The 6,424-nt window shown below is 36.5% G+C and overlaps 1 protein-coding gene and 1 pseudogene across 1 annotated transcript in view; one reads left to right on the top strand and one right to left on the bottom strand.

The window, feature by feature from the left end:
* Positions 1 to 6,424, top strand: part of ZFPM2 (zinc finger protein, FOG family member 2) — a 360,181-nt gene that overhangs the window by 295,230 nt on the left and 58,527 nt on the right. The window lies entirely within an intron of this gene.
* Positions 3,519 to 6,424, bottom strand: part of LOC112407158 (60S ribosomal protein L12-like) — a 33,762-nt pseudogene continuing 30,856 nt past the window's right edge.

Below are 6,424 nucleotides of genomic sequence, written 5' to 3'. Positions count from 1 at the left end.
ACAGTGAGAGGCCCGCGTAACGCAAAAAACAAAACAAAACATAAGTGCCAACCAGTGGCAGTCACTTCAATAGATTGAATCCTGTTTTGTTTTGAATATGTGTTGTATGCAAAGAATCCCCGTCTCACTGAGCATCTCGCTGAGCTGTCCTTTCCTCATTGTCACTCATCAATCTCTATTGTGAATCCAGGTCAGGATTTAAAACCGCTGATTCCTAGTCTACTGTCTTACCTTGTTAAGAAAATATGCATGAGCTTTGTTGTCCTGAGAGTTTAGAAAATTCAGGAACATTTTGCAACAATGGGGGAAGTACAACAGTCACAGGACATCTGGAGTAGCAAAAGAAGGTGGCACTGAGAGGCAGTGTTAAGAAGAACATCTACCCCACGAGCCCACAATGCACGGCCATTTTCCAATAGCACTCCTCTCATATACCCTCTTTAGGCTCCACGGCTCCACGTCAGAGGACAGTTTTGCTTCCATGGAGTTATGCTTAATGTCTGTTTAAAATTATTTCACCTGAGTAAATGCAAAAAAAAATAGTTACGATGTGTTTTATCTAGAACCTGCTAGCAACAACTCAGATCCCTACCTACTCCAGAAATAGCCTTGCATCTGAGCCATTTTATGTCACTGTAAAATGAAGCCATATTTACGAGTAGTTTTATGTGTCTGTTTATAAGCAAAGAATACTATATATGAACATTTTTCTAAATGTTTACATTACCAGGAAATTCCAAAATATTCAAAGAAATGCCAAACGTGTTATGTTTCTCTTAGAGCAAGTTGAGTTGTAGAAAAAGCGTACAGCAATGCTGTCTGGAGAGAAATATTCAGATGACAGTGAGTACAGAGGATATGGGCAGTTCCTCCATTTTACAGGCTTCACTAAAACTGCAATCCCTAACTGCGTAGACTTTACACTCTGCACTGACTTGAGGCCAGATGTATCCAGGATGGCTCATTTGGCTCCTATCCTGTGATTCTCCATGTTTGATAAATCAGAGATTTTAAAAGTTACAAGAGGTGGTTTCTTAACAGTTTCATCAGTGTCTTTGAACTTGCAAAATACCATGGCTTAGGAGTTTCATTCAGCCATGCTACTCAGCCGGCAACACATGTTAACCCTCCTCCTATTTCAGTTTTGGAAATCATTCTACTCTCCTCACTCCAGATGAGGTCTGCAAGGGGCCTCTTTTATAGTTCTCTTTTAGGATTTCTGTGAATATTTTGTTACATATTCAATAAATATAACTTAGCATGTCCCCTTAGCATGAGGCTTACACATTTATATATTTGGAAAATATCCTTTCAGGATTTGTTGCTGACTGAAAAAAGTGAATAGAGAATTTGTGATTTGCTAGCAGTTTTTGATAAAAACACGAATATGCGCCCTTTAAGAAAGAAATGATAACTGTTGCTTGTAGGCAACTAATCCACTACAGAGGAAAAAAATATTGGATACATTGTTACAAAGTTTAAAGTTGGTGAAGTCCTTTGCTTTGTCTTTTTCATTTTTTAATTAAAAAAATTAACCTGATTTGCTCTATTTACAAAAACAACTCAGTTTTTACCATCTTATTTTAAGAGTAGCTTCCTTCCCAATATAAAACAATTTTAAAGCCTCTATTTAGGACAGATTAGGAGACTCCATGTGTATATACGATACTGGGTTTTTTTTTTAAGATTTTTAATTAACAGACAATATTGTAGAAAGGGGTTTTAAAAATAGACATGGTCAAGGTTTCAGAATAATATGTAAGATGTATCTTTATCTTCAAATTCATCAAGTTGTATACATTAAATATGTAGTTTTTTGTATGTCAATCATACCTCAATAAAGTAGTTTAAAATCCTAAAAATAAAATGTAAAGAAATACCACCCAAAATTCAGTGATCATTTCATCTTAAACATACAATTTGAGTCATTTTTAAGCCACTCCAACTTCATTATGGGTGGAAATGTGAGTTTTAAGCTGTGTTGGCAGGAAGGAAGCAAACATTTTTGCTGTTTTATATATGACTCCACATTGTACTTCCTTGGATGTGTCTGTCCAGTAACTACTAGACCAGTAACACGGAGCAAGCCGTGTTAACCCTTCTCATGAGGACCTTCAAGGAAAGTAAGCTAATACCTCCTTTATCTCCTTTTAAAAACTGTAATATCTCTGTAAACATCTAGAAAGGTGATTATCCCAACTTGCGGACAAAAGTAATGTTATTGATAACAAGTTAAAGATGATATGTCACTTTAGTTTACTTTTTTATTAAGAGATACTTTAAGTATTAATGTATAAACATCTACCTATGTTAAAGCATTAATATTTTTTCTCTAACCTAGTGAAATTTTAATATGCCATGATGGTTAAAATTCTAATGGACTAAAGTAGAAATAAAATCACATTGCAGATGCCAATATACTTATAGGCTAAAATTGGAACCCCTAAGTGTAGAGAACATAGAAGGAACATGAACTCAAATAAAAGATACATCTGTAAACTTCTAGTTTACAGGAGTTCAGATATTTGGAAACATTTGCCAAGTTAATATTCATCTCGGTATGAATTGGCTTTGACCTTGAGCCTCCGGTGTGCTTCAAGATAGTTTAATTTACTGTATTAACACTAGCCCCAATGGATATCACATTCACAAGGAACCAGTTTGGCATCCTCTGAAAAGTAAGCAGATAAAAATAAAGATTTTTTTCAATAGTTAGTACACAGGACAAGCAGTTGACATTTATTAATTTCTTTCATTTCTTCCACACTGCGGAATAAAGCGCCAAGCATATTGATAATTGTTCAGACAAACCCATGAGTCATATTATCACCACTGCACAGACCCCCTAGAAGCAGAGTAAGAAATTAATAAACACTTGAGGATTTATTGATGCTTGGATTATTTATTGGGTTTACCAATGATTGGCTCTACGTGGAAGCATCATATTACACAAGAATATTGTAATTTATTAGGTAACTTCTTCACAACCTAAATATTTGAATTCTGCTTCTGTACACAAGGACTATTTCTTCTACTAATACAATGCAAGTCCTTCCAGACGTTTGTTCTATAAGCAATATCTCTATTTTAGTTAACACTAGATAAAACATCAATCACTCTTCACATTGAACAATAAACTAATATAACCACTATTATTTCATCAATTTATTAATAGTCTGCATGTGGTCATTAAGTATTTCAAAGTTTTTTCTTACAAAATTTTTAATTCATTCAGATAAAATGTGTGCATATACACGTGTGAAATTGCATATAATGTTAAGGTGCTCATGGACCTGTTGAAGTTTGTCTGTGGCCTTCTTCACAATTTCAGTTCACAATCTCAGACTTGATAGACAGGTGATTTGTATGACCACACTGAGCATAAATCTGAGAAGATTCCCTATCAAATTATCTTTATATTTCATGAGGAGATGATGTGACTTCCGTATATCTATTTTTTTTTTTTTCTTTTTTGGTTGTCAAATAATCCTTTATCAAAATGTTTTCCTCTGTAGTTCTTAACTATCTGGGTGTTCTACTGTCCCACTGCCAATGTCATTGGTGATGTCATATGGGTGGCAGCTATCAGCATTGTAGCCCACAAACTAGGCAGCCTCCAGGATCTCTTTAATGATTCCAGAGAGTTCTCTGGCCAAAGGTTGGTGCTGTATCTGTCAGGCAATATTGGCAATCTCATCAAAAGTGCTATTTCCATTGTGCTTATAGTTTTTCTGCTTCTTTCCATTTCTGGGTAGTTCTTGAGGGTTTTGATGTTCAGAGAGAGGCAGAAGGTACCACCTCAGTCTGGGGCTGCCTGTTCTGAATGTTCGTTTTCACTGTAATCCTAACTTTTCAAGTCACCAGTTGTCTTGGCCATGTCATCACCAATCTCTTCTGGAGACATCCAGGCAAATGGCTGTGAGAGCCAGGGTACCTGTGACACTGTTTCCCCCCTGAAACACCTCAGGTGTATGACTTTGATCTTGTTAGGGTCAAACTTGGGTGGCCTGGCATAGAAGCAGCTTGTGTAGGATAAACCAGATGGGGACCACAGGGCCTCCTCCACAGGGAGTCAGAAAGCACCCCCATCCACATAACTTTTAAATGCTAATCTTTTGTTGTAGAAGGTCCTATCTTGTGAGCAAATATTACAATAATATTTAATGTAGACATATATCTTCTGTATATTTTTGCTATGTTCCAGAACACAGCCAACAACCTAGCAAAATGAGAAAACAAACAAAAGGCACCTAAATTTAAATATGGGTATACATTTCAATATATGCAAATATAGATTTTGCTTTAAACAAACAAAACTTTAGTTAGATACCACAAATGTCTTATATTTTAGTCTCATACTTTATCATTATAAGAGTCTGTCAGATCTTCACAGAGAACTTATGAACTCTTAATTTAGATACAACCCATACAGACCGGTCAGTTGGTTTCCCAGCTCACATTGAATTAGAAAATGAAGTGTTTGTTCGCAGCAGGGACACTGACAAAATTAAGAAGTAAACATCAAAAAAAAAAAAAAAATCCCACTAAAGAAATAAAATATTTAAGTGTCAGGCCCTTAAGGCTGCCTCAATAAATAACCTCTGAGAACACTTCTCTAAAACAATGCATGCTTCAAACGATTCTCTGTTCTGTGCCCTCAGTTTAAGGGGAAATACTCTAGATTTTATAGCAAGGGTAGCATTAAAGAATGGTCAAGTAACAACTTTTGACCTTTAACGTGGTAACTAATAGAGATCAAACAACTCAGTCACAGATTATAACAAGTACAGGCAATGTAGTTGTAATCTTTTTGCCCAGTTATTTGATGCAAATCGTCCAGGTCTGTGTGAATACTTGAATTGCATTAGAGGTTTTTCTGCTGTTCCTAATGTTCGGTAATTTGCTTAGGTTGTTCCCATCTACTGGGACTGTATTTATGAATATTCATGTTTATAGGGAGGAATACACAAGCATATGGGGGATGCATACTTGGCTGCAGAATTCCCTGTAACCCATTTCATAGAAATACTCAGTTTGGATAAATTTTGCTTTTTTTTCCTGAGAGAACAGCTTCAGCTGTCTTGCTTGTTGATACCTTTGATTGCTCTTATATAAACAGTAAAGACACTTTGCAGCTATAGTTTTTCCAGGGCTTCTGGGCAGATATGCTTTTAACAGCTTCTTTCAAGTCTTCTTAGGAATGTTTCAGAAATGGCAGGTTAGAGGCTGGTGCAAAAAAAGTCAACAATTGTAATAGATTTCATGCTTTCAGGTCTGTTTCGGAGAGGGTTGTATTTTGTGTTTCTCTCTACAAGTTGGCTTCCTTATAACCCCCTTTTCTTTCCCCTGTATCCTCCCCTAACCCCAGAAATTATTGTATTTGGCTTAAAATTAGTGAAAAATGCTCCTTAATACTGGGGCAGTCTGGCTAATGGACTTAGGTCGAAATAATTGATCCTGAAAACAAGGAAATCCACCCAAATCCTATCTTTATGCTCTTCTTAATTTCATTACATGCTTCACAGACAGTCAAAGCAGGGTTCAGAAATGTCAACTATTACGCAGCATTTAAATCCATTTGCCTCACATAGGTCTGTTCTATCAGAAATAAAATATTTCACAAACACACTTTTATCATCCTCTCTTATCTCCTGCAAAGCTTAAAACATAGAGGAAAGGAGAAGAGGGGTACAAAAAGAATTGGTCAGTACAAATATGAGAGCTGTTGTCTGATGCCAACATAGTCGTGCTTATTCTAACCCAATGTGAAGAATAAAGCGATAAAAAGATAATGGTAAATAACTTTCATAGCATAGCAATACACCCTAAAGCCAAATAACATTGTAAAAATAATAAAATTAGCTTTAATTATGGGTGTGCAATTCTATAAGATTAAAATACCAGGGAAGTCCAGCACACTAATGTATAAATATAATTATTTCAGAGTCATGGAAGATAGAAAGCAATTTCCATATAGAACATAAAAATATAGTAAAAAGTTAAAATAGTAGTCTATTTTATTTACTCAATAAATAGTCACTGCGTGCCTATTGTGTGTGTGAAAGGTATTGTCCTAGGCAGCAAATTCAGCAGTGAACTTCTTCCCTTAGGATCTTATATTCCAACAGAGGAAGAAGGTGATAAATAAATGCACAAAATGTATACTTTGTTACATGCTTAAAAGCATTAAGGACAAAAATAAGTCGGGGAGAAAAATAAAACACAGAGGGAGGTTTGAAATTTAAAATAAGGTAGTGAGGGGGCTTCCCTGGTGGCGCAGTGGTTGAGGGTCCTCCTGCCGATGCAGGGGACGCGGGTTCGTGCCACGGTCCGGGAAGATCCCACGTGCCGCGGAGTGGCTTGGCCCGTGAGCCATGGCCGCTGAGCCTGTGCGTCCGGAGCCTGTGCTCCGCAACGGGAGAGG

Source organism: Neophocaena asiaeorientalis, unplaced genomic scaffold, assembly GCF_003031525.2.
Source record: "Neophocaena asiaeorientalis asiaeorientalis breed wild unplaced genomic scaffold, Neophocaena_asiaeorientalis_V1.1 scaffold496, whole genome shotgun sequence".
NCBI classification, from domain to species: domain Eukaryota; kingdom Metazoa; phylum Chordata; class Mammalia; order Artiodactyla; family Phocoenidae; genus Neophocaena; species Neophocaena asiaeorientalis.
The sequence above is the reverse complement of the archived record's forward strand: the minus strand, read 5'-3'. Positions and strand labels throughout refer to the sequence as shown.